The 25,134-nt window shown below is 42.6% G+C and overlaps 1 protein-coding gene across 6 annotated transcripts in view; it reads right to left on the bottom strand.

Moving 5' to 3' along the window:
* The window catches only part of ATP2B2 (ATPase plasma membrane Ca2+ transporting 2), a 1,084,469-nt gene that overhangs the window by 705,147 nt on the left and 354,188 nt on the right, over nt 1-25,134 (bottom strand). For all 6 annotated transcript variants that reach the window (XM_090021539.1, XM_090021533.1, XM_090021535.1 and 3 more), the window contains exon 3: nt 19,186-19,285. The gene's annotated coding sequence lies outside the window, so the exon portion shown is untranslated. The remainder of the gene's footprint in view (nt 1-19,185; nt 19,286-25,134) is intronic.

Here is a 25,134-nt window from a genome sequence, read left to right as displayed (position 1 = left end):
TGACATCTTCTGTCCCTACCACATCCTGGTGGCTGCCACTGGTTGGTCCATGCCTATTTATTCACTGAGTTATCCTTGCCTATTTCACAGTTAATTTTCCCTGAAGGTCATTCCACTGTCTGCCACCTGTGGACATGCTGGGTAGAATTACAGCTCTGCTGCCACAGCCATTCAATAGCACAAAAAAGGCGGCCTAAACTGTGGACTTTGTGAGCCATTCAATAGCACAAATTCCATAGTTTAGGCCTTCTTGGAAGGACCAATTAAGGAGAGGAGAAATAGAGAGAGTTATCTTATGGCTCTTCTACTACAATCCAGTCAGGAAAATAAGCTCCACTTAGGTTGTATATATACACAAGGAAGTATAATCTACCCTCTCTCTGCTCTCGTAAACTTATTCTGCGAGTCAATGTAAAAGAAGGGGTGGGTGGGAGACCACGATCCTGGCCCTTTTTGGAGTCCCACACCCCATAGAAGGAGAGATCAGTAGAACCTGCCCTGCAAGAAATAAAATGACTGTGGCTGTGGAAAAGTGTGCACTTTGACAGGGAAAGGCCTCTTGTGTGCTTTTGAGTTAGTCCATATGGCAACCTGTAATTTGCAAAGTCTTACATCATGTAACAAATAGGCAACTGAAACTGAGGCTCTGCGTGAATAGATCCTCATCAAGCATCTTGTCTCAGAGTGATAAATGAGCTGCACATTGTACCAGGAGTACCATGGAAAGTAAAGAAAGAAAGGAAAGGAAAGGAAAGAAAAAAACATCAAATGGTTGTGTGGAGCAATTAAAATCTTCATTAGGGTTGAAATTCCCTGAAATAAGGAAGACAACTGTAAGAAGTTCAAACTGTGAATCTTGTTACGCAGTAATTTTGGGTGGCTCCTGGAGCTCTTAACCCCTGGACTGTCTGCACATTAACACCTGAAACTAGTTTTAAGCAATTGTTATGAAGCTCAACGTTATGCCACTCCAGGCCATTATTATTTCTCATCTGTTACCCAGCTTGTTACATTAAGGTGTAGCCATTGTCTTCTATACCTTAATGTAAATACCCCACCTGTCCCTTTCCCCTACTTGCTCAGATTGGACCCACTTCTTCCTCCCCCAACATTCCCCAGCATCCCAGATCCCCACTCATTGCCCCTTCTTCCTGCTTACTTGTGACTATCTGCACTGTCCATCCTGCATGAGCAGGAAAAGAAGGGTTAACCTGCCTGCTCTGCCCCCACCACCCCCACTACCACAGCCACCACTGTTGTCTGGGAAGGCTCAGACCAGAGAAGAGCAGTAACCCAGCAGTGGTGGTGGTGGCACCAGGCAGGCATGTTAACCCTTCCCTGCTTGCTCCTTTGAGACAGATAGTGTGGGCAGCCACAAGTAAGTGGGGGGGAGGGGGCAGGGAGAACCCTGAGGGACAGGGGAAGCCCCAGGAGTGTACAGGAAGCTCAGGGACCCTGAAGGGCATGGAGAAAGCCTGGGATAGGAGAGGGGGATTCTTATCTTTCAATCCTCCAGGCCCCTGCTAGCCTGAAGTGTGACTGCTCCAACCTTAGCTAGCACTAACACTGATCAACATTTGTGTGGCTCATGGTGTAATATGTAACAAGGCCCTGGTTTCACTCTGTATGTGCAATCTGGGCACAAATAACAACAGACTTAAGAAGATAGCATTATTTTCTACAAGGCTGGATCTGAAGTGCTTGATGTATTTAAATTAATTGAAGCTAGTACAGAAATTTAAGGAGGACTGCATCTCATGTCAAAATGAAGCATTTGAGAGAAACTAATGAAAAGGAAGGTGAAATTGTAGAAGAGTATGTGACTGATCTCAGAACTGCATATCTTGAAATCTGGGGTAGGAAGGGAGGAGAAGTAACTGAATCTCTGCTAAGAGGCTGTAGAAAAAAGTGGAGAGAGAGTGTTGATAGAGTCAGAAATAGTGCTTGAGAAAGCATTTAGAATTTGCTAGGGGACAGTCAGTCTAGATGGGGTTTAAATCTGTAAATATAGTTCAGAATCAATAATACTTTAAAGAAAGAGAGCTGAGGTATAAAGCTGCAAAAAGCTCAAAATCAGTCAAGCCCCAGGAATAGCATTTCTTTTGACAACTAATATAAATGAGGATAATTCTTTAGATAGTCAGTGGATTACATCACTTCGCAAGAGTTCACAAATGGTAACAGAGCATACAAAGCATGGACAAAGAGATAATGATGATACCACTGGCTCAGATGAATTCCTCATGGAGTCAGTTGACCAAATTTCATCTGATACTGATTGGATTATCAAACCAAAAACAGGAGATTTATTAAACTGGAAACAGATGCACAGTGTAAAGCAAAATATTAGCAACTCTAGGAAAAAGGAAAAGATAGTAAAAGAGAAATGGATAACAAAGAGGGCTTATGCTGGTGAACTTATTCACATCAAATAAGTACATAAACTAGAAGCATGGCTAAAAAACAAACTGGAAAAGATACAAGAATTTGAAATAGTGCCAGAAAAAAAAAAGGACCTATGAGCACATCTACACATGCATTTGATCCAAGATCAGTTTACTTGCAACAAAACTGGAGCAAGTAAAAGCTCCTGGACGGGTATCTACACATGCAGAGAAGCGGGAGCAGATTTGCTGCTTTTGGCACCAAACTGCAGCCACTTCCTGCGATCCTGCAATGAGCCTCTGCCACAAATGGGGGGAGCTCCAGGCTCCAGCCACAGTTGCCAGCAGCCAGAAACCCTCTTGAAAAGCCAGCCCCACTGTCTGTTCCATGGCCAGCCACTTCCCTGGCCAGGAGCAGCATGCACAGAGCAGGGGCAGCATGTGGCAGCTCTTTCCTCACTGCCCCTGCCTCCCAATGCTATAGCTGCTCCAGCCTTTTCCCCTGGGCTCCTGCTGGCCATCACGCTGGCTCTGTTGGTCCACCATACCAACTGCTGGCTGGGTACAGTACAGTATGACAAAGGAAAACAAAACAATCTTTATGGTGGTTTTTATGTCACTTCCAATGGATAGTATGTGTTAGGGAGACAAAAATAAAGAGATTTAAATGTTACAGCAATATCTTCTAATTTTTAAAAACAAACTGCTTATATATGAATTTTATCCTTGATTAACATAAGAATAATTAGTGAGCAACATGAACAGCATACCAAACATGAATAATTCTGAGTATTTTTACAAGAGATACAGCTGGGAGTACATCAAAACATTTCTGAGGAACACAGAATCTTGCCCCAAGATCAGCATATAAAAATGAGATTTTTTTTTATCATGTAACTTTTGGTTAAGAAGAAAAACTGTAGCAAAGAATACACCCCATCAACCACCTCCCCCCACTGCCCTCACACATTCAGGACTGGATAGAACCAGGGCAATTCAATAAATCTTTTAAAATTAGCTTTACAACACATGCATCAGTTTGAAATTTCCATTCTATCCACTGGGGGTAGCATATTGGTGAGGAGTAAAGTCATAAAAGAACATATTTAAGGAGACCATGCTTGCAAAGCAGTGAATACTTAAGCTAAATAGCGACTTATAGTTTTTAAGGAAACATTGCAGTTAGGGTGGCCATGGTCCTGTTTTATACCAGACCATCCTGTTTTTCAACCCATTGTCCCCTGTCTGTTTCTAAATGAGGAATGGGCTGCAAAAAAGTCCTGTTTTTTAGTTCATTGATGGAACTGCATGTCAAGCATTTGTCCTCACAATTCTGTTGGCTGTGCCTAGAGGTAGGACAGTGCACCATCAGGAGGAACAGCCAGGGAGGAAGGTGGCCTTTTGGTGGTGGCCCCACCTCTTGGTGCTGATTGGCTGAGGAGGATTGACCAAGCCCCACTCACACCCACCCCCCACAAAGGGGATGTCCTGTATTCTGGGGATGCGTCAGCAACTACTCTAATTACAGTGGATAACTTACTATAACATATTGTCACAAGTAGTTAGCCATGTTACTCTGAAGTCAGATGGAATGGATGGCAACTTTAAGGAAGCTGTTTCAGAGAGGCATTAACTTTCACAGGCAATGACCTACTTCATCAGTTCATTCACAGCATCTGATAAAGTAGGGTGTTACCTAGGAAAGCTCATGCCTCTTTGAATCAATTAGTGTATAAGACCCCCTCCACATATTAATTTAATCAAGAAATGGGATCTGGGAAATTTTATACCAGATTCCTGCTATGTCAAATATTCAATGTCGGGGTAAAATTTGTAAATGTTTTAGTGGAATTTTGAGCCAATTTTTTGGGATATGGGATAAAATCCTTCAGATCCCATCCTGTACCTGCCAGCATACAAGGAGTTCAGGATTGGGGAGCCATTCAGTGCTGGGTCTCACACATCCCTTTAAACTTGATGAGATATGGGGAGACCCACATGGAGGATTAGCTCTCTGGTTCTGGGGTCCCCACAAGCCAGAAAATTTAAATGGGCTTGTGGAGAGCCCAGCAGCATGAGGCAGCTCCCCAGTTTGGATTCCCCATGCACCCTTTAAACTAACATGCCATATATGCTAATTAAGGCATGATACAAATAACAATAAAGATGTTCAGACAAAGTTATTTGGGTGAATCTGATCTCTTTTATTAGACCAACTTAAATAGTTGGAAAAATATTTAAGTTGGTCTAATAAAAGATATAAGATTTGCCCAAAGAACCTTATCTGCCTATGTCCTTACACCAACACGACTACAACCTACACCCCTGTAACAAAGATGTTCCACATTTAATGAGTGACATCTTTGTCATTGGTTTGCCCCTTCTATTGCATGATAAATTGCTTGAATGTGTGTCATGTTACAATTTATTGTGTGATTAACTTACTAATCAATGAATAAATAAAATATCTGGAGATGGCCTAAGCTGTCACCTTGACCTACTTTCTATACTGCTATAAAGAATCTTAACACTGCATGGCTTAATGAATACCACATTATGCCACAACTCATGAAACTGGATTCTATTCCCAGTGGTACCACTGATGTGCTTTACCTTGGGAAAGTTGTTTTATTCTATGTGTTCAGTTTTTCAATCTGTAAAATGGGGATAATGTTCTTCCCATGTTTTCTAAAGTGTTTTAAAATTTACTGATGAAAAGTGCTATACAAGATCTAGATGTTATCACTGCCCTGCTCTTCATTTTTATTTATTAGGTGTATAAGTTGCCCTCCCCTCAAAAAGGCTCAGGGCAGCTTACCATAAAACAAAAAATATAGCTATACTGTAACATTACAATAGTTGGGGCAAGCTGTTTTCCCATGGCCAGTGAGAGGCAAGAGATGGTGCATGGTGCTATAGCACTACAAACCAGCCTAGCATACATGAGATATGACCCTGATGAAGCATGAATTACCCTGAAATACTTCACTATTAAACTCTTAAACTTGCATGTAACCTTTCCACCGGAGAGCTATAGGGTCATCCCACAGCAACGGTGGGCAGGGAGGGTGGGAAAGTATGCAATAACAGAAGCAACTGCACTGTCAGCCTGGCCACTGTTGCACCATTGTGAGTGCAGCCACTGACACTGCCCTGGGGGCAGCTGCCACCCAGGGTGGTCAAGTGCCCAGTTACTCCTGTTTGCACCATATGTTCCATATATTACAGAATATCTGGCTCCACAAACTGGACCTAAGTGGAAGTCCTCAACCTCCTCTTCATCCTGGACCTCCTCTCCATCTCTCCCTTCTCACTGGCCATGGGAAAACAGCTGTTCCTGCTTCACCCTTGCCCATCACCACACATGCCCAAGGGTTCTGGGAAATTTGTAAGTTGTTTTCCCAGAGTAAAGAGCAGACACAAAAGAAGGAACTTTTGGCTAAATCAGTATTTGTATTTGCAAATGAGGGCAAGTTCAAGTAATGCAAATCATTGTAAGTGGAAAAAGCATTTAGAATAACACTGTGTTTGCTCACAATACTAATTTAATCCTCTTTCATGTCTCTATAGCCACCTCCCCCAAATCAGCAAACAGTCATCATTCCTTTAAAAAATACAAACCATAACCAAATTCTCATGGAGCTATATGGGTTGAACAGGGCTTATGCAAACCTGCAGAGACTTTGGCTCCCCCACATTCTCTGACTGTTAGAAAAGCATGTAATTTGTGAAAGAACATGGGTCCTTGCAGTTTTAAGAGCAGACAGTTATAACCTGTGGTCACTGCTCCCTTGCAGCCATATTTTAAATAGCTTGAGAAAAGTTGTTAGGCTGTAGCTCAAACCTGATAGCATTCAGACAGAAGAGGGAGGGATCCTGAAATTTCATGGACAGCAGTGGATATGCAGCAGCAGAGCATCCCAGCTTGTCATTCCAAGAAGGAGTCTGTAGAGCACTTTATTATCACTTAGTCCTCCAGGTCAAGGTACTCAAACTTCCTCAGAAGATTACAGCCTTGCTCCAATGATGAAAGGCTACCCCCTTTTATCTAGAGTTCCATCATAAGTAGCTTGACCTTTCTGGTTAGTAAGTTTGTCAGACAGGGCCATTTTGCTCAGAAATAGGAGCAAGTAGGCCACTGATTTTACCCCTGAAATAATGTACAACTCTTTGTGCCTCACTGATAATACACACTTGAGGACTGGGGGCCTGCAAACTTTTTTATTGCTGGAAACTGGAAATTGTTTCCAGTGATGGTGCCTTGGGAACAACCAAGGCACCACTTTCTCCAAACCATGTGCAAAAATCTGGGGAAAGTCCCAGCACAGCACAAGTGAGGAAGAACCCTCTCTAGGTTGATCCAGCACCTTGGTGTCACTAAAAGGTGTCACAGGTTACAGAGGTGGGCAGATGAGAATAGTATGAAATTCAACACAGACAAGTGCAAGGTACTGCATCTAGGGAGAAGGAACCAGCAACATACCTATAGGCTGGAGAACACCCTTCTTGTCAACACGATGGCAGAAAAGGATCTTGGAGTCATTGTTGACTCCAGAATGAACATGAGATGCCAATGTGAGGAAGCTGTCAGTAAGGCTAACCACACCTTGTGCATCTACAGACGCATCACAAGCAGGTCCAGGGAGGTGATCCTTCCCCTGTATGTAGCACTGGTCAAACCACAGTTGGAGTACTGCTTTCAGTTCTTGGCACTTCACTTCAAGAGGGTCCAGAGAAGGGCCACTCACATGGTCAAGGGGCAGTGGGGCAGGCCCTATGAAGAGAGGCTAAAGGGCCTGACCCTATTCAGCCTCCGCAAGAGAAGGCTGAGAGGGGATCTGGTGGCCATTTACAAACTCACCAGGGGGGACCAGGAGGAATTGGGGGAAGCTCTGTTCCCCCGAGCACCACCGGGTTTACTAGGAATAATGGCCAAAAATTGTTAGAGAGAAGGTTCAGGTTGGACATCAGTAGACATCACTTTATAGTTCGGGCTGCCAGGCTCTGGAATGGGCTCCCAAGTGAAGTGGTACTCCTACCTTGTGGGTCTTCAAGGGGAGACTAGACAGATATTTGTCTGGGGTGATATGATCTTGGCACCCATTCCTCCCTGGGGCAGGGGGGTTGGACCTGATGATCTGTTTAGGTCCCTTCTGACCCTAAGTGCTATGACACTATGAAAAGTACTCTGAGTAGTTGGGGGTGGCTGTCATGGACTTATCTCCAAGGGGTTGCTTCCCTGGGACCACTGCAACCTTATCTGGTCTCTGAGGCTGTCCCCTAAAGCTAGCCCAGGCATAGCTTCCAAAGGAAAGGAGGAAGCCTGGCTCCTTCACACTCTGGAATCCAGCCTTTTCAGTCCCTTGTCTTCCCTGGTTGTTTCTGGCCCTGGCTACCATTCAGTTCAGCTGCTGAGAGACAGTCTTTGTACAGAGACAGAAGTGGCAATATTCTCCTGATCTGGCCACAGGAAGTGTTCGATAGTTGTGACCAAACACAAGTGTATGGCTGAAGAATGCTTAAAAATGGCTAATGGGCGAAATTCTGAATCCTTATTGCATGAGGGATAAGAGGAAAAAGTTTCAAAACAAAGCATCTTTTGTAACTTCTGTCTGCACTGTCTCCCCACCGTGAGCTGTTTTCAGAATGGAAAGGGGGAGGAAAGGGAGTGGAGGGAGTTCAGTCTGGGGTTTTTCCAGCCCCAGCTGGAGGGTGGGGTGGGTGTATTGAATTGGAGATGGGGGGAGGGGCTCCAATTCACCTATCCCACCCTCCAGCATTGGCTGGGGAACCCCTACAATGAGCTCTCTCTTTCCTTCCTCCCATTCTGAAACAGGGACAGGCTGGGTGACAGGAGGGGCCATTGCTAAGGGAAACCAGCTGTAGGCTGGCAGCCAGCAGCTAGAGTCCCTTCCCCCCTGGAACCAACAGTGAACTTCTGTTTGGTCTAGGGAATTGGTATAACTCAGAATGCTTCCTGCAAAACATTCTCAGTTGCAGTGGAGAGCTGCACTTGTATTTGAAACTTTTCTTTCCTGTTGGGGAGAATAAGTGCAACTTGAAGTTTCAAGAAGCAAAACAGCTAGTCCTTCTCCATTTAAAGCAAATGAAGCTTGAAATACCCTCTGGGGCAAAGGCCAAAGATCAAGAAGAGCAAAAAGTTAAGCAATCTCTTTCCCCAGCCCAGCCCACAGAGGCCTGAGCACCCAAAATTACTCAGCTATTTCCTCTCCAGTCTGCGCAGCATCTGAACTTCAAAGCTACTCAACTCCCCTTTGTCTTCAGACACCCTCCATACTTTTATCATACTTTGTCATGCTTATCTTCTCCAGCTTCCCAGGAACTAGCCATCCCACCTTCTTGATGTATCAACAAAACTATTAAATTCCTTTGCTGCCGGAGTTCCCTCTTGTCTTGGCCAGCACACAGGTAGCACTGTTAATAGCAGAGATTTAACCCTTATTTCTACATGTAAAAACCTAATTGGGTAAACTGAGGCACAGAACATTTAAAACAGAATTATTACAATAAAACCAATAGTCAGTCACAGTGACAGAAGGAAAACGATCTCAATTTTGGAGCCATGGGGCAAGTGTACTTTCCAATTTAGGAGCCTTGACCAAATATGAGGAGGCTCCTACGATGAAATTTTAAAAATTTTGGGGAATTTCATAATTTATGATCAAGTCACACAAGCTTAACAAAGACTCTTGGGGTATCTATTGTCTTTTCAGCTTCATTGCTCTGTTTCTGCCACTCCTGAAGCCTGAAGGTCCCAGACCATGCTGCTTTCCCCAAACAAATAATGGAAGATTGCTGCATGCTGGGCCTGGCATATCCGTTTTCTAAACAGGCCAGTGCAGTAGCTTGGAAAATACTCCATCAAAACTTGCCATCCCTTGTAACCAAATCTCTCCTCTTTGATTATGCAAACTTCTCCTTCTTTTTCTGTCTCTTCCTGAAGGATCATGAAGGCTTGAGCTGCCCTGCTGTGACACACCAGCAGAGAGATGTGGTTGAACAGAGCAGAAAGCATAGTGAGCATGAATGTTTACCACCATGGGCTGAAATGAAGAGACAGTACTCCTGGACATCTCTGGCCAGGGTCTGGCCCAGCCAAAGCACAGTTTGTGCATGCCAGGCTGTCAACTGACAGTCCTCCCACCCACGGTGCTAAGTATATGGACCCTAAGAAGGAACTGGCTTTTGGGCTGAGATTATACCTAGAAATGCTTCTTGGGACACCCCATGGCATATCTCTGTGCTACTAGGGGACTCGCCTGGCCATCTCTGACCAAAGTCCTGCCTGGCCCAAGACATAGTTTAGCTGTGCCAAGCTACCAACTCACAGCTCCCACCCCCACTTTCTAGCACAGTATTAAGTATTCAGGCTTGAAAAAGGAACTGGGTTTGCAGCTGGGATTATGGCAAGAAATCCTTTTTGGGCCACCCCGCACCATGCCACGACTAGCTCATTGGGCTTTCCAATAGGGGTGCACACCCGGGGCTTCACGCCTCATCTGTCAGCCTTGCTGGGGTGCTGGTTTTTGGGTGACCCCACTAGTCACCCAGGCAGTTCCCTCATTTCCAGGACATCTCCCCCTGACACTGACCACAGTACCAGACCATGTGTCACACCAGATTTCCAGCTGTCATCCCAGCCCAAAAACCAGTTCCTTATTCAAGCCCATATACTTAGTACAGTATGCAGGGGCAGGGGTGGGGGGACTGTAAGTTGGCAGCCTGGCATGAACAAACAGTGCTTTGGGCCAGTCAATACTGGTCAAAGATGTCTGGGAGAGTCCCCTGGTGGCACAGAGTCATGGTGTAGGGGGACCCAAGAAGGACTTCCATCTTTAATCCCAGCCCAAAAGAAATTCCTTATTCAAGCCCATAAACTTATTACAGTGTGTATGGGGGGCTGTCAATCATGTTATGCTTTGGGATGTTCCAGACTCTACTCAGAGGTGTCTGGGAGAGTCCCCTGGTGGTACAGAGGCATAGTGTGCAGTGGCCCAAGAAGTATTTTCCTCCATAATCCCATCCTAATCTGATCTTCATTTAGGGCTATGTGTTTGGTACAGATTTACCAGCTGCTCGTGTATTCTTTCCAGCATACATTTTATATTTTAACCCCTTAAATGCTAATTATTATTGTAATGAAAATTCATAGATTCATAGGTATTAGAGGCTGGAAGAGACCTCACGAGTTCATTGAGTCTAGCCCCCACTGCCATAGACAGGAAGTCTGCAGGGATCAAAAGATCCCAGCAAGATAAACATCCAAATGCCTTTCAAATGAGTCCAGAGTAGGTGCTTATACCACCTCCGGGGGGAGTCTGTTGCAGACCCTGGACACTTGGACTTTGAATAAGTTTTTCCTTATGTTCAATCTAAATCAGCCTTCTGGGGGCTTGTGACCATTGGACCTTGTTGTTCTTTGGGGAGCTCTGGTGAACAACTGTTCTCCCTGAATCTGGTGCACCCCCCTTATGCACTTACAGGCTGCCACCAAGTCCCCCCTAAGCCTTCTTTTCTCCAGGCTGAAGAGACCTATGCCCCTCAGCCTCTCCTTATAAGATTTGCTCTATTGGCCTTTGATCATATGGGTGACTATCCTTTGTACTCTCTTGAGCTTATCCATGTCCCTCCTGAACTGGGGTCCCAAAACTGGATGCAGTACTCCAGTTGTGGCCTCACCAAGGCTGAGTAAAGCTGGAGGATGACATCCCTGGTTTTGTTAGAGATGCATCGATGGATGCATGACAGGGTTTGGTTAGCTTTGCTGGCCATGGTATTGCATTGGTGGCTCATGTTCATCTTGTGGTCAATCAAGACCCCAAAGTCACTTTCAGTTATGGTGCTAGCAAGCGTAGCACTGCCGAGCCTATAACTATGATACTGGTTGTTCCTCCCAAGGTGAAGCACCCTGCACTTCTCTACATTAAGTGACATCAGGTTTTGGTCCAACAACCTTGTGAACAGGTCCAGGTTGGCCTGTATCCCCAGCCTATCTTCTAGTGTGGCTGTCTTCCCCCATAGTTTAGTGTTGTCTGTGAACTTTACCAGTCCACATATGACATCTGAATCCAGATCATTAATGATGTTGAAGAGTACGGGCCCGAGAACTGAGCCCTGAGGGACTCCACTGGTCACCTTGCACCACGCTGATTCACTCCCATCAACTAGTATTCATTGGGTCTGACCCCAGAGCCAGTTCCCCAGCTATCAGACCATGAGAGGGTTGAGGCTGCAGTTCCCCAGCTTAACCATGAGGACATCATGGGAGACCAAGTCAAAGGCTTTCTTGAAATCCAGGTATATAACATAAACCTCATCTCCCTTATTGAGGCAATGCATGACCTGATCATAGAAGGTGACAAGGTTGGTCAAGCAAGACCTTCCAGTGACAAAACCATGTTGGCTGGCATTCAGAAGGTTGCCTTCCATTAGCATGTTCCTGATGGATCTCTTGATAATTTTCTCCAGGATCTTTTCAGAGATGGACATCAGAGTGATTGGCCTGTAGTTCCCTGGATCTTCCTTCCTTCCTTTTTTGAAGACTGGAACCATGATGGCTCTTTTCCAGACTTCTGGCACCTCACCCAAACACCATGAGTTCTCAAATATCTGTCATAGGGCATGCTATGATGTCCACCAGATCCTTCAAGACTCTTGGGTGCATTCTGTCTAGGCCTGTGTACTTATAGACATCTAGCCTTTTGAGGGTTTCCCTCACCTGATCAATGACAATTATGGGCCCATCTCCTACTCCCTGGAAGTTCTGTGTTCTGTTTGACAGTGTGACCCCTTGGGTGGGTGGAAAACTGATCCAAAGTATTCTTTTAGAAATTAACCTTTTCTTAGATGTCAGACATCAGCTGCCCTATTTTATCTCACCGGGGTCCAATGTTGCCTTTCTTCTTTTTTAAATTAAATTTAATTAATTAAATTAAACCCACCACTCCACAATTTCTACTGAGTACCCCACCCAGAGATGTTTTGCATACCCCCGGGGGAACCACGTATCTAGTCAAAGGATGTGGTCTCTTCTGAGGTCTCTTAGTGATATGGTCACACACCTAGTGAATAATAAGGATTTGTATCAAGGGAAAGAAAAAAAAACCAAGAAAATATGTGAAAACAAAACAAAAAAATAAATCTCCAGCTCCTGGAGACATTTTATAAGCAATTTACTTCAGATATTCTCCACCAGCCTGAGTTTCCAGTAAGCTTCAATGGTAGTCCTGCTAGGTATACTGTAGCAGTCTGTTCTGGACATGAAAAAAGGCTCTTGTTTCAAGGCTGAGATGAGTGAGGAAATGGTTACACACTTATGGAAAGCTGAACAAAATGAAAGGCACTCTTTAAGAAGCAGAGAGCGCCAAGAAGTCTACTGCAACCGTGGGTATGCAAACCAGTTAGGTGAATGGCAGGAGAACCTGTAGTTGCTATCACAGATATATTCTCTACCACCATCTCCAAATACTTTCCACAACCCAAAAGCACCATGCTGGTTTATCTGAACTGACTTAGATGTTAACCAGGAACTTGGGTAGTGAATCAACTTTTAACATTTAAATTTAATAAAATAGCTATAACACCAGTAAGGAAACAGAAGATGTTTCCTCATTTTTCTTAGATGCTTATGCAAATAGTAAAGAGAACAGCAGAACAATCTTTGTGGTATTTCATACGTAAAGGCTTTTGAAAAAGCCCCTCAGTGACAGCTAATAAGGAAAAATCGATACCAGTGAACTCATAGCTTTGTCAGACAAACTCTTACAGACAAATTAACATCCATTCCTACTTAATTTTATCTATGTATATAGTACAAGTTAACCAAATCAGAATGGATACCTGATCTTTGTTCATCTCTAAAAGATTGTATTCATCTTTAGTTATGTATCACAAGAAAGATGAGTTGAAATGGGTTTTAAAATTCTGCAAAACAAGAGATAGTCAGAATATTACTTCCCCGTATCTTTCTCAATAGGCTTCCTTAAAATTCAAAACAGGGTGTTTATTACTGAGGCTGCTCTTCCCAAGAATGTTTTTGGAGACTTTTACTTTAAATATCAGCTGTGTGATTATGTCTGCAGTTTGCATTCCAGAAGGAAAATGAAAAATAATGGCTATTATCATGAGAAATACAAAAAATGATAAAATTTCAAATTCATCCTTGTTCCTTTAAAAGAAAGTTGAAGGAGCTGACTTTTTAGAAAATCAAAGTGCTGTGTTCCTAACAAAAAAAACTCATTTGGTTATAGTATGTCTTAGTCTTTCAATCTAAAGATGGTCATTTCAATGTCTAACTACCTAAATATTATTGAAAATGATTCATTTCAAGAGTGCGTTACAAATAGAGGTTTGAATCTCAGAGTATATAAGAGATTAATAGTTTTTGATCTATGCAGTATATAACACCATTTTAAAAATTCAGAAAAGCAATACTGATATATTTTTTCAGTGGAACACAGATAATGTCAACAAGAGGTAATGTTTAAAATACACCACTGTGATCTTTATGTCCACACTGTCTTGTACTTTAAACTGATAAAAGATAGCTAATGATTAGGAAGAGTGGTTGTTAACCTTTTTAGATTCAAGGCACCCTTCATTTGGCTAAAGGTACCCCTTGGAAAATGTAAATTCTTAGTTTTCATTTGTTTTTCAGTTTACAGAAAAATAATAGAGCAATCCTGTTGCAAAGGACTCAGAAAGATTACAATGAATCAAAACATTTTTAACCCTAGACATTTCTATTTAAAATCTCTGGGTTAATCTACTGAATCTTGTACACATGCCTAATGGTGCTAGTATTGTGTGGTACCCCACAATGCATTTGAAAGGATGTTAAGTCACCCCAGGGTGCTGCAGCATTATGGCTGAGAACCATAGGATTAGGATATACAAATTTTAGATTGAAATGAAGTTTTGTGTGTTTCTGTGAACAGTAGTCAGACTTGACATTTAGCTAGAATGTATTAGCTATACAAGTGAAACAGAATTATACATATATAATTTAGGGCCCATCAACAAATTTATCTTTAAGGCTAGGGACAGAAATTACACTTACACCAGTTTAAGTGAACAGAAACCGGTTTAAACCTGTAACAGAACACAAGCTCAGTGCACATAAACCAGTTTCAAAATGGCTGAAACTGGTTTAAGATAAACCTGGTTGAATGTAGTATCAAACTTAACTGATTTGGGTCAAATCGGTTTATGAAACTTATGCCCTAGACCCCTTCCTGGTTCAAGTTAAATCAGAGTCCTCCAGCATCCCAGCATGCTTTCCAGTCCTGGCCTGGGGTGTGCTGTCTGCTCCAGAGAGCACAGCTGGCCCCATCCATCTGCTCCCTAGCTGGAGCAGTGAGGGCTGGCTGACAACTGCCCCCTCCAGGCAAACCCCAAGTAGGGTCTGGGGCCAGGAAGGGGAGTTAAACACCCCTTGCCCCGCTCAAACTTACTGCTGGTTGTGACTATGAACTACAAATCCTAGAGGCACCTGGAAGCAGGAAAAGGAAGTAGTGAACGGCCCTGCAGAGTCCTGCTGCTGAAATTCTGGACTGCAAGTCCCAGAGACTTCAGGGGCAGCAGGAAAAGGAAGTGAACACACAGGCAAAGAGCTGTGCTCCAGCACCTCCACCCCTCCCAGCTTCTGGTCTGAGTCACTGCAGGTATGTAGCTGCATTTCCTAAATCAAAGGTAAATGTCTGTTCATTTCTGTTTCAATTTAATCTGTGCATTTTAGACTAACCTGCAAAGACTGAATTGATTCAACCTTGGATGTTTTGACTGTCTGTACCTAGCCTAAGTGAATTGCTTTAAATTGTACATATGCTATATTATGCATATTTTTGTATATTTTAACAATAGAGCTGTTACCTATGCATTTCCTTAAATAAGGGCTAAGATGAATAAATAACTATAAATCTGCTTACTTCTGTATAATTTGACATGGGATCCTTTAGGAACAGAAAAGGTTACCCTAGATTGAAGAGGTAGTCCTGCCATATTTGCATCTGTATTTATGGTATATGATAGTTCATAAATTTGATTTAATCAATTATCTTCAAAACATTTCTTCAGAAATAAATTTGTACTGACATAACCTATTTTCTACCTCAAATACTCCCAATATAGTATGCTGGGTTTTTGGTTGTACTCATGTTGGTCTAAGGACATAGGCAGGCAAGGTTCTTTGGGTAGATGTGGTATCTTTTATTAGACCAACTGAGTAGGTGGGGAAAAGGTTTCTGCAAGCTTTTGGGTGTGATCAACCTTCTTTAGGTATAGGGAATCTCTGCTGTTATGAGACTCCAAGGAAGACTCCAATAAAAAACCAAGTTTTATCCAAGACATAACAGACTTCCTGTGAACACTCAAAAACATAAACCACCTTCCCAGCCATACCCTCCTAGCCACCATGGATGTCACTAGCTTATACACCAACATCCCACACCAGAAGGGCATCCAAGCCTGCCTCACATATTTACAAGAGCAAGATTACAACTCAGAGTACAGACTTCAGGATATCACTGAACTCATATACTTCATCCTCATACACCACAACTTCAGTTTCAATAACCAACACTTCCTCCATACCACAATCACAGCTATGGGCACCAAAATGGCCCCACGATATGCCAACATTTTTATGGCCCACTTAGAAAAAGAATTCCTCAAGAACTGCACAATCAAACCCATGCTATACCTGAGACACATAGGTGACATCTTCATCATTTGGACCAAACCCCTGCACTCTGATTTCCACCAAAAATTCAACAATAATCACCTCCATCAGACTATCACTTGAATACTCTAACATCAGCATTCCTTTCTGGACACCATGATCAATATCCCAAAATGGTAAAATACAAACAACTATATACAAGAAACCAGCCGACCAACATACATATCTGAACAGAACCAGCAATCACTCAAAACAAACCAAGAAATCTGTAATTTACAGCCAAGTTCTCCAATACCACTGAATCTGCACTGAGGAGAATACCAGTGATCGCTACCTCACAAATTTCAAAAGGGCCTTCACTCAGCAAGGATACTCCTCCAGAGATAAAGACCATACTTTTAAAAGAGCTACCTGGATACCCTGTGAAGATTTGCTGCAGTACAAAAAGAAAATCCCCACAAATCACACACTATTAATTATGACATATGACCTTTCCCTAGAACTTACATGGAAAAATCCTTAAACAATTGCAACCCATACTAAAAGAAGAACCAATTCTTAGAAAGCTGTTTCCAGAACAACCCATCTAGCCTTTAAACAACCTCATTGAATTCTTCACCTGAAGCAAACTCCCTATGACCCAAACCATACCTAATGCCAGGACATGAAATGGAAAACCTGCCAACACATCTCCACCGCTCCCACAATAACCACAGCCCACAACAGAACCATCACCATTCCTGGATCTTACACCTGCACCTCCAGAAATGTAATACATCTCATCCAGTGCACCAAATGTCCTGATGGAAAATACGTAGGGGAAACCAAACAAGAACTGTGCACCAGAATGAAAATGTCAAAGATAAGAATACCCAATTACCTGTGCGTGCTCACTTCTCACAAGACAATCACTCCCCCTCCAATCTCTCAACTCTAATCCTCACCTTTCATAGACAAGCCTATGAACTTCACTGTATTAATCTACTGGATACATAAATTCATTGACTCAATATAGACATTGGCTTTATGACATATTACAACCTGTCTCACATCTCATTCACTAGGTACCTACCAGATTTCATCTTTTACACTTTTCTTCCCCCCTGCCTTCCTCCCCTTCCCTCCCCTGGAAAAAGTAAATTTCCAGCTATTTACTTTTTCACAGACAGCCTCTTTTATACCTTGGAAAACTACTACAGTAGAGTCTCCCTTACTTACCTTTGGCATCCTCCCTTCCCCCACTTTGTTTTCCTCCTTCCCTTCCCTTCTCTACCTTTTGTTTTCCTAATTTCTACCTATTTACAGTCTCACTATCATCCTGTCACACTTTTAGCTTCTTTTATTTCTTGGAGTCTCATAACTGCAGAGACTTCCTATGCCTGAATAAGGGTGATTGCACCCGAAAGCTTGCAAAGAACTTTTTTCTATCTACTCAGTTGGTCTAATAAAAAATATCATATCTACTCAAAGAACCTTGCCTCAATATAGTATATTGCATAAAGCAAATCTCCACAGGCCACCACTTCCTTTACATAAAGATTAGATAATATTTGGTTCTTCCTTACAGAAAATCCTAATAAAAATTATTTATTGCTTATTTTCCTTGATTAATTCTGAAAAATCTAGTTCTACATTCTTTACTGTTCCATACACTTGGAAGCAGTTTTAGTAGCTGAATATAATATATACAAACTTGTCTATAATCGTTTTCCCCCTTCTATTTGCTAACAATGTTTAAAAGCCCTACTGATACAGAAAAAACCACTAAACGAATAATTTTCAAGTATTCATAAACACCTAAATCTCTCTATATAAAAAATTTATACAGAAGTAGTCTAACACTTATAAGGAAGTAAAGCCTAAGGTTCACCAGTGAGTACATGACAAATCACTGCTGTTTTCTTTTGCCTAGAGAAAATAGAGTTTTTTAAGCTTTGACAGCAAATTATGTTATCACATTATTCACCCAATTCAAACTTTTGGCTTCTTATACTTTTTTATTAAAGTGATGGCTTTTTTGTCTTGTACAACCTACTTCTGCATTGAGTTCTGCTTGTTAGCTTCATGCAGATTGACAATAATGTCAGTGGACCTCCTTGTATGTTTGGGGCTCTGCTTATGCCAAGTTCATTAGGAAAAGAAGCCTACTGACTCTTCCTACCCATTATCTTTCAAAACATATACATGGTTGCTTCAGTAACAAAGTTCCACAATTAAAAAAAAAAAAAATCACAAAACTGGAAAAATTAAATATCAAAGTATTGATAGCAATGTCAATGTGGCCATGTTGCACACATATATTGGTTCCTACTTTGTTTAATTAATAGCTTATAAACTAATGTCCATGCTCTACACAAGCATAGAGAAAGAGGGATAAAGAAAGTGAAACAAATATGTACAAAAAGTAAACACACACACACATATAGTAAAAACATTAATTATTTCCAGAAACTCCACTTTTTGCATTTTTGAACTTTGCAATATGGGTTGCATAATTGGATGTTGCATTAGTATAGGTTATTTTTCTTGTTAACATTTATGTATATAGAGAGCATACACCTAAAATCATAAACAAACATGCATGCAGAACTTTAATGCTAAATGGTTCAAAATCCTAATGAAAGCCAAATGACAAGCTACAAAGCTACAGCTCCACTGGGTGTGTTTGGGTAGGTATGATAAGAAGTACTGCAATTTCTTCATGTATTCACTTTACCTTTCCTGCCCTGAATTCTTGACGGTTACATAATTCATTACCAATTCAGTCTGTCAAGTGCTAAACCACATATTTGCCATAATTACTAATCCTTTACTTTATGCAACTCCATAATCCCACTTGATTCAGCATTCCTTTTCTATATCTATTCTTTAAGTATCAAAGAAAGCAGGTAAGTGTCCAGAACTAGCAATACTCTCCTTAAATGATATGGGCATACTTTGGTGTTATCAAATGGAGGTAGGTTCTTATTTGTAGCATGGTAAAGTAAATTGGTTGACTGATAAAACTAACCTGCAAATCAAGATTTGATTCACTATGATTAATTTGTTTCTCTGGAGATTTTTGTTTTAATATATGATTGTGAACATTTTAAAAATACTTACAGTACTGTCTTCCTATAAAATGAATGAGTGCTTCATAAACAGGGACCCCAGTCACATAACCACCTGAGACTTTCTATGATAATGAACCTTGGTTTCAAAACTGAAAGGGAAAAAAAAAAACCACAATATTACATATGTTACAAACTCTAAAGGAGTAAGCAAAATAATATAACAAACAAAAAATATTCATCTGTTGGACATCCCTGTAGGATAAATCAGGCTGACAAAATATTAAATGTCATGAATTGTTATGGATCATGCTGCACTAAGGTAAAGCAGTTAAAAAGATCCTAACAATGTGGTCAAAGACTTAAAAAATTGGCTTAAAATTATGGGCTTTGAATTCAACAGCCCCTTCAATCATACCCACTTTACAAAACACTCTAGTTTCAGTAAGATTTAGGTTTCTCATCTATTTTAATGCACTGCATTTTTTAATTCACACAAGATTTTGGGGGGGACTTTCAACTGGCTTGAATTTCTAACATTTTTAAAAATAGGCTATATACCAAAGAATATAAGTTTAAACCTTCAGCAGTTCAAGCTGTGAAACTATTCCAGAATAGTTCCTTGACACCAATAATATTCAGTGCTCACAGGACAAGTGTAGCATATTAATAAGTGAGCATTGGGAAGAAAAGCTTATAGTGGAAGGTAAATATATTGAGCTTGAATGCAGGGAATAGGTAGCAAGGAGATGACAAAGAACAACTGAAATGGACAGCAGCTATCATCAGACACTGAACCATGGTAATTTCTACATCCCTTGCTATGTCTGAGCTCAGCAAAGACAGGGAAGGAGATGAAGGAAGATGCTTTACCATTACTGTAAGTAACTACAGGATGCAACCACTGCAGACGATGGCCCATTGTGTGCAACCTGCTGGTGTTAAATGAAGAAATTACCCTACTGAATGCCAAAGCAGAGAGAGAAAGATCCCTTGTGACTTACTGCATATAACCAGGATCAGAGCAATTGGTATATCTTGGCTAGGGACAAAAGTTACACATAAACTGGTTTAAACCTGTAACAGAACATAAGTTCAGTGCACATAAACCAGTTTCAAAATGGCCAAAACTGGTTTAAGATAAACCTGGCTGAATGTAGTACCAGACTTAACTGATTTGGGTCAAACCAGTTTATGCAACTTCTGTCCCAGACCCTTTCCTGGTTCAAGTTAAATTAAGAGTCCTCCAGCATCCCAGCATGCTTTGGGCTGGGTTCTACCCCTCTCCTCCCTAGCTGAAGCACTATCAATGTTCTGGCTGGCTGAGAGGGGAGTAGGGGACTGCAGGTACAGCAGCATCTGCTTGGCTTTCCCTTGCTCACCCCTGCTTCTTGCCACTCAAACAGGTATCCCCCCCTCTTCCTTCCCCTTTCCCACAGCATGCATCACAGTGGCACAAACCGTAACTGGCATCTGATCATGGTCATGCCACCACCGTGGTAGCTGATGTTGAGCAGTGTGTGTATCTCCAGTTTCACTGGGACAAAGGCAAACAGGACAGCAACTGCGTAGGGCTTTTTGGAGCTAATCAACAGATCATCTGGTTAATGTCTCTCCCTTCCTTCCTTGGAAAAATCTATTTAAGAAGAGCCTAAACTAATGAGAGGCTTTGTTTTCTTGATGGGCTGATAAGCTGCCTGCTGCCTTGCTTCCTTCAAAGGGTGCATTCTGTCAGTATTCAAGAGTAGAAAGACAGAGGTGTGAGAAATGATCTGTTTTGCAATGCATGAGATTTGTGGGTGCCAGTTTGCTGCAGATAATATGAAAAAGCAGGAAAAGTGAGATTGAAAAGCTTAGTATCATCAACAGATGCATGCACTGCACACAACCAGTCCTTCCTCTTCTTCCCCACCCCTCTTGCCTCAGAGTGCTAGCCAGAGGCTGGGGTCTGGTAACACTCACCCCTTGAGCAGCAAGCCAAGAAAAGCCTGGCAAGGGCTGCTTCCCCTTCCTCCTCCAGGCATACCCAAGCTGGGGACTATGCATGCTGTGGCTGGGTAGCAAAGAGAAGCAGTGACAGCAAGTGCATCCTGAAATTGGTCATTGTGGCTTACTGTTGGAAAACCTTGCTGACCACTGTTTTAGCTACTTAGTTATTAGTGGGGACATGTAAAAAGGTCTTCCTCCACATATGGGCATGACCATTGTCTACTATGTATCCAGAGAGCAGAGGCAGGACCACAAACAGCCAGGACCACAAACAGCCTAGTTAAGTAGCTAGGAAAGTTTCATTTAGGTGCACAAAGAGAAACAGAACTCTTCCCTAAAAGTTTCATATAAAAACCACTTTCTTGCCCCTCATTTTTATGAGACACAGAGAAGGGGAAAGCAGATGTATATTTTCCTGCAAAGAAAGACATAATAGCCCCATAAAACAAGTGTTACCCCTCACTTTAGTGAAGTAAGAATCTTGTTCTATATGCCAACTAGGAGTGTGTGAAATGGGCCATAATTGATTTGGATTTGAATTCAGCCTGAATCAAGGACAGTGATTTGATTAACTGATCATCCCTGATTCGATTTGGCCATATCCAAATCTGAAGATTTGATGCTGATTTGGAGAATCAGCGATTTGGCCATAGACACAGCTTTAAATATTTTTTATACATACCTCAAGGTACCAGGCATAGCTCATGAAGGATGCAATACTGGGGCAAAGGGGTTGGGGGAGGGAGAGCATGTTTAGCAGTGAACCTGGAAGTGAACTGGAAGTACTTCCAGTCCACTTCTGGGTCCACTGGGGAGTGTGCTGGGAGGGCCCCCCAGCACCTCCCCAGCTTGGCAATCAGCCATGGGGGGACCCCAGGTGTACCCCCAGACTCAGGAGGCACCAGTCACCAAGCTGGAAGGGGCGTGGGGAGACCCCACAGTATGCTTCTTGGTGGAGCCAGAAGTGGACTGGAAGTGCTTCTCGTCCAGTTCCGGGTCTGCTGCCAAGTGCGCTGGGGACCCCCCCCCCACTCTCCTGTGGGACGCTGGGGACCCCCCCCCCCCACTCTCCTGTGGGACGCTCCATCCACCCCACCATATCAGCATTCATGAGCCACCTGGTACCTTGAGGTATGTAGAAAAAACATTTAAAACCGTGTCTATGTCCAAATCTCTGAATCTTTCCAAATCTCTCCAAATCAATTTGGAAGGTTCTGATTTGATTCAGAGAAATTAAAGGGTCTCCTGATTTCATTTGGATTTGGGGATTTGGCCACCCAATTGGGCTGAATCGCCGCTGAATCGAATCAGGGACCGACTGATGCTTCACACAGCCCTACTTCCAACCTAAGAAAAATCTAGCTATGCTCTACACCAAGGGTGGGCAAAATGTGGCCTGGGGGCCATTCTATCCAGCCTGCAAGGCCCCTAACAAATTTAGAAAATTAATATTGATCTGTCCTGGGCTGCCTGTCATGTGGCCCTCAATGGCTTGTCAAAACTCGGTAAGCAGCACTCCACCCAAAATAATTGCCTGTGCCAGCTCCTACACTTTATATTTTTACTAAAAAAAAATTTATTTTTTTTTAAATCAGTGAGCTTACACTTTAATTTCTTCCAGATGCTAAGTGCTTTTTTCCCAGTTTTTTGCTAGCAGCTTTGAACTGCTATTTTGCTTTGAGAATTGCAACAATACCTACAGCTGAAACTAGAGCAGAACACGCTGATATCGCACTGTTAAAATCAAGTATCTAATTATAAATCTGCTGTTATGATCTTGCCTACCAAGCAATCATATTCTTAACACAGGTTTTCACCCAAACTTTCATTGCTACAGTACACCACCAGGTGGCAAGATTGCAAAAAAAGATGAAAAAAACCCAGTTCCTTGTAACTTAACTCAGTAGCTCTTAATAACACTTCTCTATAATACTTGACTTATGTTTATTATAGATTGCGAACACCAAATAATTAAATGGTGGATTTCACCTGATGTAGAAGGCTTGTACTTTTCTTCATTACCCTTCTGCTCCCATTGTCTTTAACATAAATTGTATTCCTTATAAAGCAATTACTGACTGGCGTTTTAATCTTCTAAATTAGAAAAACCATATATGCCTTTCATAGTTTATCTTGAACATGTCTAGGTAAACACATACACTTTTTGTCTATGTATGCCATATTACAGAAAAATATTTTTAAATACGTATCAGGAAATGCTATCTTTAATATGGATTGTGGCACTTGCTTAACAAAACATAGCTAAACTTGGCAATAAATTAAATATTTATGGCTAGTTTTCTATTTCATCTCATGGATATCTAAATGATATGTAGGCATTTAAGCACAACCCTATTCCTTTTTTCTAATCCCTAAAAAAAAATTTCAAAATGTGGGTAAGTCCTCTTATTCTTTAGTGTCTTCAGGCCAAGATGAAAGTGCATTAGAAAAATGACAGTTTTTCAGGGACTCATGCATGGTGAAATACAATCACACTTCACCAACTAATCAGTGTGAAAGGATCTAGCCTTAGTTATTACTTACTGAAATGCAATTAATTAAGTAGACATCAAGAGCCAGATTCTATGCCACATGTTAGGTGCCTAAGTCAATTTAGGTGCCTACGTACAACTCCATTTCAAATGAGACATTACTGTGCAGTTGACTAGTTTACTGTGCAGTAAGTGCAAGTGTCTACACATGTGTGCACTTACTGCACCATAAACCTGCAAATGCAGGTAGCAAATTTAAGCATGATTAGTAACTGAGCAGCAACACACACATAAATGCGACCCAGCAGCAAATTTGCTGCCAGGTCTGCCCAGGCACTAGGGAGTCAGTCTAAGAGCAGCCGCAGGGCTCCTGGCTGGGGGCCTTTCCTGCTCCAAGGCTGGGCTGCCTCTATGGTGGCTCCTATCTATAAGCTATGAAAGCCTGCAGACATTTTGTGCCCTGGGGCACACACACAAAGGAATCTGAGGGCACCACAAGAGGGCACTGCAAGCCCTGTGTGTCCTCCTGGGCAACACCCCAGTGCTGCTGCTTGGCCCTACTTAGCCACAAGTTTGCCAGAGCACTGTCATCAGGGCCAACAGAATTTTGCAGCCTGCTGTAGCCTCTGTCCAGACCTTCCAGCCCCCAGGTCTACCTTCAACCAGCTCAATGAAGCAGGGCCAGCCCCACCAGTCTTCTGCGCACCCCCAGCAGCGTGTCCTGCATCTGCAGGTACTGTGGAACATAGCTTTTTCCATGTGGCTCCCAGTCCTGTGCTGTGCCCCTGCATTGGGCACTGCTGGCAGCTTCCCAGGGCCAGCATCATCAGGACAGCTGCTCAGGGGCCCATAGAGCTGGCATGGGACCCAGCATGGCCTCGCCCTCCCATCCAGGCCTGGCAGCACTCATATGCGCATGCCTGTGCTCTCCACCCAGGGCCCCAGCTGGAGCCAGGAGGAGATGGCATCTTCATGGCACTCTGGGGCAATGCAGAGGTGCTGTGCCAGCTTGAGTGGGGTGGGAGCTCCAACACCTGATGTGGGGGAGAGGCTGCCATAGCTGAAGACAGTGGGTTCCCTGGTGTTTGGTACTTGGACCAGTGATGTGGATGTGAGGGTGAAAAGCACACTGGAAAATGTTGCCAATGTCACTAAGCTTTGCAGAAGTGCAGACACACATCAGGCTAGGCTGATGATCCAGGCAGACCTAGACAGATTAGTTAAATGGGTAGACTGGAATTAGATGCTGTTCAACACTGAGAAGTGCAAAGTGCTCTATCTAGGGAGGAAAAATCCACAATAAACTTACAGGCTCAGTGGTGCTATGTTAGCTAGCACTGCATCCAAAAAGTAAATAGAGGTCATAAATCACCATAAAATGAATATGAGCCACCAGTGTGACATTACAGTTAGCAGAGCAAACAATACTTTGGCAAGCAAAACTAAGGAAGTAACTCTCCCGCTCTACTCAGCATTGGTGAAGCCGCAGCTGGAGTGCTGCATCCAGTTCTGGGCACCAC

This window comes from Crocodylus siamensis, chromosome 11 (genome assembly GCF_052110815.1).
Source record: "Crocodylus siamensis isolate JL-2025a chromosome 11, ASM5211081v1, whole genome shotgun sequence".
Classification (NCBI taxonomy): domain Eukaryota; kingdom Metazoa; phylum Chordata; order Crocodylia; family Crocodylidae; genus Crocodylus; species Crocodylus siamensis.
The sequence above is the reverse complement of the archived record's forward strand: the minus strand, read 5'-3'. Positions and strand labels throughout refer to the sequence as shown.